Genomic DNA, 11911 nt, shown 5'->3' on the forward strand with positions numbered 1-11911 from the left:
TTGCTGCTTGTAGAAATACCCTTGTCTCATTACTTGGTCCTCTTTTTCTCCTTAAGGAGATGCGTGAGAAGCATTTTGAGATATTGCTGATGCTACTCCTGTAAAAGGAAGCTCTGACAATGAAATGCCTGTGAATTTACTTCTATCTTCTCTTTGTTCAGTGCCCAGTATATAAAGTATGGAAGCTGAAATATAAAAGGTACAACATTTACCCATTTGAATTTTTACTTCCAGTGTAATGAAGTTAATGGTAAAAAGGAACGGTTTCTCAGAAGGTCTCTGCAGAGCTTTGCAAGCACATGGAGTATCAAAAGCAGAAGAATATCTTTGTTCATAGCGGTTCCTCTCTCTAACCAAGAAGGACAAAAGGGGATTTTTTTGTTGGTTTTTTTTGTTGGTTTTTTTTTTTTAAATTACAATTTAAAGTCAGAATGCACTCTTCTGGGCTGTGATAAATGTTTGCCCTCACTTCCCACTTGCACAGAACTGGCGAAGTTCCCCAGGGCTTTGAATCTACCCATCTAAATTTAATCTTATAATACATCTGTGAGTACTGTTAGTTTTTTTGTTAATAATATCAACCAACAAACCCTTCATGGAGGAGAGCTTCAGTCATGACTTGCTATACAATGTTATTTTGCTTTATATTGGAGAAAAAAGTTAACATGGGCTGAGACACTGTTAAATTTCTGGACAGCTTGTGGTCTCTGTTTTAATACCCTTTATCAATTTAGGTAGTATTTTGTAAATGATACATTGGGCAGCAAAGAAGTTACATTGCTACTGTAAATACTCATAGAAGTTTGATCTTTTACCCATACTAAGACACAAAATAAGCTACAGGAAAAATGCAGATTTTTTTTTTCTAAGGACTAAATGCATACCGAGTTCTACTTTCTAGTACACTCTTGAGCCCCTAATCTCTTTAGGTTTATCTTAATTAAATCCAACATTAAATGAAACCCATTCATTTCTTTTTCTGGTGCATGGCATGAAGAGCAATTATGGAAGATGGAGTTAGGTGCATTGCAAGGCTGAAGCTGAATTGCAGGTTCAAGGGGACCAGAGCATGCATGAGCAAGGGCTGAGCAGCTGTCTCTTCATGGGAGGACATCACTGTGCCCTTCTCTGAATGAGACTCCATTAGAGTTATGAGAAAAAATTAACTGTTCCATGAAGTTTTCATGTACGGGTTTTAGAAAACCTTCCCCAAGTGTACTGTTTCTGAAACAACATCTGTGTCTATATGTGCAACTGAGAGATTATATAAGCAAATTAGTGTTACACCACAGTGACCATAGTAACATTTAGCAGAGGGAAACCCCGTAAATAGCAGAAGGAAAAAATTACTTGCAATAACTCATTGAACAAATCAGTAGAAAATTGGGTTATTTTCACTTGGTTTGCTCTCTCAGCTTTCATATGCCTCATAGTCACTGTTTGCTTTAATTGTCCTCCCCTTGTACATAAACCTTCCCATCTCCAAATACCAAGAAAGGGGGGCAGTCCTGTCATGATTTACTGTTGCTGGTGTAGCCTTTCCAACACAGGCATCTTAGTATTCCTGCCACTTAAATATCTATGTGAGGTCCAGAATACCTATAAAAAGTTGATTTCAGTGGTGAACAAGTTTCAGATTTCTTTTTGAAGACAGTAGAAATATCTTCGTAAGAGTGTGTTGCAGTGGCAGAGAAGTGAATGCTGTAAAACCAGGCTTGAAATCAATTCAGACCCTGTCCTGTTTCAGCTGTCAGATGATGAAGCTGTTGAGTGGCTCAGCCTGCTCCCTTTGCATGGAGTATGAGGAATATGCACACTCCAGCAAAGTACATGTAAGAGCAATGCTGTGTTGATTCAGTTAAATGAAATCCCACAAACACCAAAATTAACTCATACCAAAAAAAAAAAGCCCGTCCAAAACCATAAAAAATGCCAAAACAACCTTATTACTTGGGAGGCTGCAGGGGGCTGCAGAAGCCATCAGTAGCTGAAAGGAAGCAATAGGGCTGGCTAAGGCCAGCTGAGGTGACTGAGCCTAGTGAGGCTGGACATTCACCCAGACTCTGAAGATCTGAGCTGCACACACACAGGGTGGAGGCAGGAGTGAAGACTGTTTGCAAACAGGACTTGCCCCCCAGAGTGTTTGGTTTCTGCCTCTACTCAGCATGGTCCTGTGGTGTCTCCTAGCACTGCCTAAGGTTTGGTGGTGCCTGTTGATATTGAGAGCAGGGCTACTGCCCAGGGCAGAGGTTGGGAGCAACAGCCCGGGGAGCCCTGGCAGCGCTGGGCTCTGCTCAAGTGTTTCCTCACCCAGGGGAATTCCCAGCTGAGCTGTGCACACAGCTCTGCAGAGCACTCCCTGCAACACCCCTGCAGCCTAAGGGGGTCAGCCCTGGATTTCTCCATATAGAGACCCAAGGATGGGTGTCTTTTTAGCATGTGTCACAACAGAGTGTCAGGGAGAGTGGTTTTGCTGCCAGCCCCTGTGGACCCTTCTTCAAGTCTCATGCAAATGTATTTTCTGAGTTCTTGCTTCCCACACATGTCTGAGGTCTTGGCCTGCCGCCTTGCAAAGTTCCAAAACCAGAGCAAGTTTCAAGGTGCTTCCCCAGCAGCTTTACTAAAAACCCGAAACCTTGCTCTGGGTTTCTGGGTTCTCAGACTGCTGAGGAAAAAATTATGCTGTTGGAGGCAGCCTGGGTTTGATGACAGCACAATTCTTCCTGTCTCTCTGTGTGCCTTTGTTCATTCTCTTCCTTTTTTTCAAGAATGTGCTTCAACCTTCTTGTGAAACCCCTGTGGTTTATTAGAGGTGTGCAGTGGCAGCAGCAGAGCTGGAGCCCTGTGTAAATATGAGTTCAGGGGCTCACAGAGCACCTTCAGTGTTTTGGAACTAATGAAATGCCTTTCCCCAGGATTTTATCCTAAAATTCAGCCAAAGAATGGACATCAGGGAGGATATGCCTCTGCATAGTCATCGCAGGTTGCTGCAGGTTGAACAAACATTTTTATCACTTTTAGCACTACTACCTAAACCTCTGGGGGGTCTTTCACATTGTTTCAGTGTCAGATACAGTTATGGTAACAGTGGCAAGAGCTTTGGTGAAAAACAGAGTTTTGATCTCACAGCAAAACCTGTCCTGAGGTATTCATTAAATTGTTCCAGGCACCGAGACAGCCTATGATTATGTCAAACAGGGGAGAAAATTGTACGCTCTGCTTTCTCAGTGTGCACGAACTCCATCTGAAAGTCTGCCTGGGAAGGCTAAACACAGGCAGCTTTGTTCAGGAGAACTCCAAACTGGCAGAGCCCACTGCCCAGAGGGGCACATGTGGGGACTGCCTGTGCCAAATGTCTGTGCTGGTGTGGGAATGCTTTCCATGGGTGCAGGCTGCAGCTGAGCTTGTCCAAGGGTTTCCTTCAAATGTCAGAACATTTGGATGTTCCCAGCAGATGCAGTGCTATCTGTAGCTCAGGCTCTCGTCTGTACTTCTGGAAAGTGGTCCCCGAAACAGAAGCTGGAGTTCCCCAGGAAGCAGCTGCATGGGGAACTCTGGGCTGCTCCTGCAGGAGAAACCACGCTCCAGGAAGTGTTTGCTGTGGGGCTTTGATATGGAAAGGGGACAGTTCTCACAACAATAATGAGCCTTGTGGGACCTTACACAGAAATTACCCACCCGGGTATTCTTTCACCCTGCCAGGAAGAGGTGCTGGTAGAGTCAGATTTGATAACAACCTTGTGGTCATGTAATGCAGAGTGGGACACCAACATGCAGGCTTTCCTCAGAGTGAGCCAAGTGCTGGGAGCAGGACAAAGCAAAGGGCCCACAGGGCCATGTTCAGGTTGCAGAGCTGAATGCCATAGTGCCTGCATTGTGGCTTCTACAAGACACGCTGCTTTTGAGCTTTACTGGCAGTCTTTTGATTTTTTTTTTCCCTGCAACTTCTAAAGAGCATTGTTTGAAAAAAAAAAAAACAAAAAAAAAAAAAAAAAACAAAAACCCAGCCTTCATCTAAAAATAAATGTGTAGTCCTTGCAGTAAAAAAAAAAAAAAGAAGAAGAGGAAAAAAAACCAAACCAAAAAATCCCAATAAAACAGCTGACATGAAAACAAGACCTGCATGCATTACGATAGTTCAGAAATCAGATAAGAATGTCCAAAATGTAACTAATTTTAAATTGCTTTGTAGGCAGGTTCACCTCGTGTTTTGGCCTGAGGCATAGAGATAGCAGCTGACATGACTTTTCAGCATTTTGGATTGACCACACTGCTTGTTCCTGCTGCTACTCCAACTTATCAGCTTTGTTTAAAGATCAAAGCATTCAGTATAAACAAGTTGAAGTTGGAAACAGTCTGACTTCTTGCATGTTTATTTCCTCTGTTAATGAGAAGAATTACCTAATCCAAAATTATTACCATTTTTTCTAAAAATTCAAAGTGGAGTAATAATTTTGTTGCTTTGAAAGTAGAAAAGCAGTTTAAAAATGGATGCAGAGGCTGCAGAATCAAGGTCTGCCAAGAAGAATCCAATCTGCCTGAATTGGCAAAATCAACAGATCAGATAGCTAGGAAAAAAGAAAAAGAACAAAAAGAGCTATGCCAGCACAGAAGATGCAAAGGCCCCTAGAAGCTTCATGATCTCAAGTCAGCCCAGAAAAGGAACCAGCAAAGAGCAGCTGTTTGACAGCTATGAGCCATGTGAGCATCTGGCCAGCTCAGAGCATGTAGACAGACATGGTGAGTGACAGGGATTAGGGACCTGGGAAAACTTCCAGGAGAAGAAATTCCAAGGAGCAGTGGGTCCCATCTTGGCAGTCACCTGTTTGGGTGAGAAATAAAAAGAGACAGAATTTGCAGATCAGAGTTTATCTGGCCCTGCAAAAAGTTTCATGAGTTTTAAGAGAGCAAGAAGCAGCAGATTGTTGTGCCCAGGCTACCACAGGTGCTTGAGGGATTGCCTGGGAACAGACCTGGGTCACTGCACAGTTTTTGCTTGTGCTAAAAATGCTGCTGCCCTGCACTGCTGCAGGACCATCGTCAGCAAAGAGGAATGGCAGAAATCCATGGCAATTTGCAGTTACTCAGATAAAGCAGAATTAAGGAAAGATCAAATTCCTGCTGGAGTCCAGGTTTTGTTAAGCAAACTGCCCCTTCCTTTCCTCTCTTCATCTGTAATAAGAGTTTTGTATTGCCTTTTGGGCTATGAAGGGATCTTTATTTTTCATTTACTCAAGAGAAGGAAACAGATGACCTTGGTGACAGCTATCAGGTCATGTTTTTGAGACAACATGCTGAGTGGCAATGCTAGGATCTCCACCAGCACTATCAATTTCCACAACTTATTGCTGAGGAAGTAAGTACACAGGCTGCTCTGTGCTGGCCACAGCAGGACTCTCAATCCCTGCAGCACACCAGGCAAACCACATTTTAAAGAAAAATGCCACAGATGCTTCAACTGTAGGCCTAGGAGACAGCTGTTCTATGCTGGGTGTAAAGAATAACTGGCCAATGCAACCAGAACAGGCAGCAGGGTGTACCAGGTACCATCTTTACAGCATCTGAAACACTTCAAGCTCCCCATGGGTCTCCAAAGAAAGCCAGGGGAAGGAGGCAGTGGGATGAGTGGCCAGCCCCCATCTAGGCAGGCTAGGCACTGTCTTTTCCTGGTTAGATCTTCATAAAATCAGGTCAAAATGTGCCTGGGCCTTAGGTGATGGCACCTTCTGGGGTGTGAGAACTTTGTGTTCCGACCACGGGAGAAAATAACTAATAAAATAAATAATGCTGCAGTTTGCTTCTTGCACCGTAAAATGGATTTGCCAAGAGCATGAGGGGTCAACACAAAAGAGCTGCAAGTAAACAATTGTGTAGTAAGTAAGAGATATATAACAATTTTTGAATTCATGACTTCTTGCTGATACCTGGTTACTCTAGCTGAATGCTTACTTGGCACCATGGATGTCATGAGCCCCAAACCCCTTCCTTGTAGCCAAGGAGAGATTCTCAAGTCTTCTCTCTGCAATATTGCTTTCCTATGAGAGCAACACAGATTCCAATCCCAAAATCAGTGTCCAGCCATGCTGGAGAAGTTAGTACAGCTGGGTCCATATAAACAAGTCACACAGCACCCTGGGAGGGGAACCTGCAGGGGAAAACAGCCAAAACAGCCAGTGCAGAGCCCCATGCAGCCACACACCTCAGTGGCTTTACCACAGCCCAGCTGTAAGTCAGTCCTGTGGATCACATGTGTGCTGATATTTGGAGGGATCTGAGTAAGTTTCCCCTGCCAGGAAATTGGATTGCACGCTCCAGGGACTGTGCTGCAGTGAGAGCCACTGCAAGTAAGTGGGGCAACCGCAAAATTATTTTAAAAATGTGTTTGGTATCCAAAATAAACTACCAGGCTGTAGATACTAGAGATAACAGGTGCCTTGCCCAGTGCCTCAATTCAGTGCCTTATGGGTGAATTGACCTACCCAGCTCAGTGTCCTGACACTTTCTAGCTGGCAGAACTGCATATTACAAAAAGAAGGAAATCACTGCTAATTATCTGTCCTTCTCCAAATTTCTGTGTCTGTCTGTCTCTATGGGCAGCAACTGAACACTTCTAATTTGCATATCAATATAATTTCACTTTTCTTTCACTTAAAATTTGTTTCAGTTTGAGGTGGCTGATGTCAGGCTGGCTGGCAAACTACCAGTATCTCATTCTCTAGGGAACAGCAGTCCCAGATGGGACTGTGCAAGCAGGGGCCACCAGCTGCAGGCATGGTCCATGTGGCTGCAGAGCATCCTGCTCCAAGCTGTGAGGGCTGGTTTGAAGCAGAAAAAGCCAACTGGGAAGTGGAGTAATGCTGGCGTAGCCCAGGACAGGGAACACCCAAATCCTGGCTGCCTCCAAAATGATAATCCTTCCCTTCCCTTCCCTTCCCTTCCCTTCCCTTCCCTTCCCTTCCCTTCCCTTCCCTTCCCTTCCCTTCCCTTCCCTTCCCTTCCCTTCCCTTCCCTTCCCTTCCCTTCCCTTCCCTTCCCTTCCCTTCCCTTCCCTTCCCTTCCCTTCCCTTCCCTTCCCTTCCCTTCCCTTCCCTTCCCTTCCCTTCCCTTCCCTTCCCTTCCCTTCCCTTCCCTTCCCTTCCCTTTTCTTCATTTTCTGTGGACTGAATGTGTCACCTCATATGAGAGCTGTAGATATCCTTACAGGTGTTGGTTCAGACATTAATTTGCCAATAAATATTATTCTGTTAATTATACATCTACCATGGGTTTTCCTAAAATACCAGATGCTGCTATGTGAACAGCACAGTTATCTAGGTAGGTTATCTCACACCCTGCCTCCCCCTCTCTCCCATTTGTCTCCATTTTGTGATGCCCAAAATGCCTGTGGATGCTGGCCATCCTTACTCCCATGGATGCTTGGGACAACACAGTTCTGGAGCTGCAAGGTAGAAGGGGAGCTACTGGGTGTAAGTCAGAAAAGAAATTATGCAACCCTTAGAAATTAATGATACAGTAGCAAGTAGGGCAAGACTGTTTTGGAACAGGAATTAATGATTGTTGCATACTAAGCTGCTTGTGCATCCAGGTTGAGATGTACAGAGTGGGTGGGCTGCACTCAGCTGGGAGGAGCAGGGCACACAGCCAGCCCTGGACAATGTGTGTGTTTGTGTGCCTGGTGGCAAGCAAATCCATCACCCTCTTCAGAGAGCAGTGCAAAAGGGAGTGGGGTCTGCCAGATGGCAGACATCCGGAAAGGCACAGGGACAGCCCAGCGTGGCCACAGCGTGCGTGGCAGCCGGCGCACTGGGGCTGTCCACAGATGGAAATGTGCAAACCACAGCCCTGGGCAGGGCTTGGGGAACACTGACAAAGCCAGACCCCAACTCCCCAGACTCCTCTGAGAAACTGAAAAATCAGGACGACAGTCCGGATCGACCTCATCTTCTAAGGTGGCACAAATCTGGAGGAAATGGCAAGCCGAAATGTGGCTGGGCTGATCTTGGTGCAGGGCACACAGAAGGGCTGAAGGAAGACATACTGATTGACAGCTCATTAGTTCCAGAGCTAATTAGAGTCTGGATTATAATCTGCAGCATTTCTCTCTCTATAAACCTGTCTATGCATAGATAGAATACAATTCCAAAATGAGAAAGCACAAGGAATGCAAATATGTTCCCTTTTCCACCCCCAGCCCTCCTTTGCCAGTCACCCTCCCTTGGCAGCCACAGGATAAGGTATCCTAGAGCAGCTGAATGCCAATGTGGAATAGGGAGGGGGAATTTTTATGTAGCTGTTTTCTCAGTTGCATCATGCTACTACTCCCAAAAATGGAATTCCATGAAATGAAGACAAGAATGACTGGAAGGAAAGAAAGTTTTTTCTTTCCTTCTTTTTTTTTTCTTTGTTTTGGTTTGGTTTGGATTTTTTTTCTCTACAGCATCCAGTCTGTATTTAGCTAATTTTCTTGCTTTTTTACAAAACCTTTTATCTTTTTTTTTTCCCTCCCAAGGCAGGCTGAGGAAATAGAGCAACAGGGGACTCACGCCTGTGTCCTGCTCCCCTGCCTGGCCTGCCTCAGCCCAGCACACAGGTGGGCAAGGATGAGCTGCAGCTCCCTGGGGAGAGGATATTTACTTAAGACTCCTAGCTTAAGCAACGAGCCTCTGTGGTACACACTTAATCACTGCTGTGTGATAAATTGGGCCAGTCTTTTAGCTTCACATGTCCTTTAGTTTTATTCTTATCTCATATGAGCTCAAATAATAGAAGGCTGAGATATCTGTCTTGATCCAAGTAAAACCAGATTTTTGCTCAGAAAAGTTGATTTCATTTACACCAAGAAACAAACCTGCTTAGGCAAACCAGTAAATATTTTTGAAGCCAGCTACTCGTACATTTTTCTGAGTTCCACCTTATTCCAGAAACAAAATACCTTGCAGAAGCACCATGATTTGGGTGTGACATATTTTAACATCTGTGCAGCAGCTCTTGAGACCACGATGGGGTGTGTTTGTATCAAGAGATCACAGAATATGCTTTGTAAAGGTGCAAGGCACTTCCATGCTGCCATGATATAATGGGTTATTAGTGACTTGTCAGTTCATGTTTTCAATTACTGTTATTACTATTATTTCTAAACTGTGGGAGTTTCTAAAATGCTTTATATCAGATAATAAGTGTACTCTTTCTTCAGTTACACTAATTAGAGTTCTGATTATGATTCTGCCACCTTGATGGCTCCAAGAGCTGGGACTGGTTACCATATACACAAAGCTCTTAGCTCTTTTCCATGGATAAATTACAACCTTAAAGTTTTAACTCTTGATGTCCCAAAGACCATCTTTCCTACCTCTGGCTTTTCCATGGCTCATTCCTTTTATTTCTTTAGAGTGTCTCTCTTATCAAATGATGTATCCCCCAAAAATAGTGAATCTTTTTGTCCAAAATAAAAGTGCAATCCCTAAGCAATACCTATCCTATGGCATGTGACTGTAGAACACATTTCCTTGAAGCTTCCTGAGTGAACAGCTCCCATATTATCTTCTCCTGGGTGGCTCTTGTGTTTCCTCCCAGTTGTGCATGCATTTCCCACTGCTGACCATTGCCAGGCTACAGTCTGGAGCAGCCTAAAAATGCTGTGCATGCCCATCTAGCTGAAAACAATGCTGGTGAGCAGTGGGTAGAGCTGAGAAAAATCTTGCTTTTAAAAACTGCCTTAAAAAATATATCTGAGTGTTGGCCTAAAAAGAAGCAAAGTAACAGAGCAAGTCAGAGCAAAGAGAGGGGGAGGATTCAATAGTGTGGCACTACTGCATGCAATAAGATTCATGTAGGTTATTATACCAGAAAAAATGTTCTCCTGAAAGTGTTATGGTATTCCACAGGTCAGAGGTCTAAAGGGGCATTGCAAACAAAGAACAAAGGAAAAAAAAATCCAGACTGTATGAAAACTTGTAAGATGGTCCACAAGGACTTGTATTAAAGTGGGGAAAAGGGACTAGGTTAACTAATAGAAATGGCTGAAATTTTTTAAAGCCTTGTTTAGGAGACTGTGTATGCATTTTATAGTCTACCTCCTGTCTGCAGAATATAATTTTCTCAGAGAAAATCTAAATCTGCCCTTTTAATGATTGGAAGTTAAGCAGAGCCCAGAAGCTGTGGCATAACCAGCTCTATTTAATCAGGTAAACTGTTTTGCTCCTCACTAGACTGTGCTTGCAGGTCATTCACTTCCCTGATTACCTTCTCACCCAGAAATTTGCTGCTCTCCTATTTCCAAATGAAGCATCTCAGCTCATTTTCTTACAGTATGAACACAAAGGAGCTGCTGGTGGATATCCCTTATGATGCTCACTTCACACCTTTGCCATCAACCAAGTGCCTTCACCTTCCAGGCCCAGTACAAAGCCTCTCTTTCTCTCATCACTGAGAGAGAGTTTCCTATCTGTGCAATAGTTTAAACTGCTCAGATAGCAAACACATCCTCCATGGAACCAGCAGCATGGGGAGAGATGAAATGGCCCTCTGGGAGCCCAGGACAGAACCAGGAGTGTTGGTGGCTGCCTGTGTTGGCACACAGGACACTTCGCGCCAACTGGGGTCCAACTACTGTCAACTGGTGTGTGGCTTTACTAAAGATGCAGAGAGAGCCAAAAGGGCTCTTCATTTAAACATGCTAAGGGCAGAACATATTGGGTTTATTTCAAAGAAATAATATACAAATTCTCCTTTTTCTAGGATATTTCTTTGATATCTAGTAGGTCTATTTGTAGCAAGTGTTTCCATCAACTCTATGAGACAGCTCCCCAGCCTAACCTATCAATGGTCCACTTACTGCATACAATCAATATATCCTTCTTTCTGAGGCAGTTGGATGGATTAATAAAGCAAACAAATCATAAAAATTAGCTCAAAACACTGCTCCTGGCTTGGTTTCTGCTAGGGGCCACATTGGAGATGTGATGATTTAGACCCTTTCCCTTGATTTTTGACATGCTGAGAACATGTCTTGGGGTGCCAGAAATACCAAAGAAACGGGGTAAGTCTTCCTTGAAGGCTGCATCCCAAAATAAACCCCCTGTCTTCAGGAGAATTGTACCAACCCATTACACACTGCTGTTGAGGAAGATTTTAGGTCATTAAGATTCAATGAGTAATATGTTTGAAAATGCAATTTAAAAGTTTTTCAATCATTCATGAAAACTCTTTTGATGCAGAGTAAAGCTTGATAATATCTGTGATTGTGCCTTGACTGATGAAAGATCTGAATGGAAACTTGTACAGTAGGTAATATTTATTCTGGCAGTGTGTCAGTAGGCAATGTCTACTGCTTTTATTGCTTTGTGGAATAAAAGTTTTGAATTTTCCTCAGTACTGAACCATTTATTGTCTTGAAATTGGCAGCAGTAACACCCAGCTGGATGCCGGTATGTTTTGTGTTTGCGAGCAGACTGATCCATGGGAAACAATCTAGCAGACAAATCAACTTCATTATGAATTAAACAAAATCTTTACTTCGGTATGAGACATTTGAGCCTGAGGGAGCTGTTATTTTGGAAAAGGCCCATAAAAGGACTTTTTAAGACAGGGACTTTGTGAGTCTTTATGATATTCTTAGACTGCCTTTAGTTATGCCTTGCTTTGAATAACACAGTGGATTTTTATAAAACAATAACTTCTATGTAAATGGTACTGGGGTCCAAAACTGAGATGAAAGTCAGAACAGTGCTCAGTGCCTGGCCAAAGCAGTGAGATGCTTAAATTGTTCTTCTGCCTGTCCCCAGGACAGGAACTGCCATTTCCTATCTGTATCTCTATTGCATAGCACTGAGAAAATCCTTCTTATAAGCAAAGAGAGAGGTAGAACATTTACCCAGAAATAACTGAGTGCTCAGTACCAAAACTAAGCACA

The sequence above is a fragment of the Ammospiza nelsoni genome, chromosome 1, assembly GCF_027579445.1.
Source record: "Ammospiza nelsoni isolate bAmmNel1 chromosome 1, bAmmNel1.pri, whole genome shotgun sequence".
Lineage (NCBI taxonomy): Eukaryota > Metazoa > Chordata > Aves > Passeriformes > Passerellidae > Ammospiza > Ammospiza nelsoni.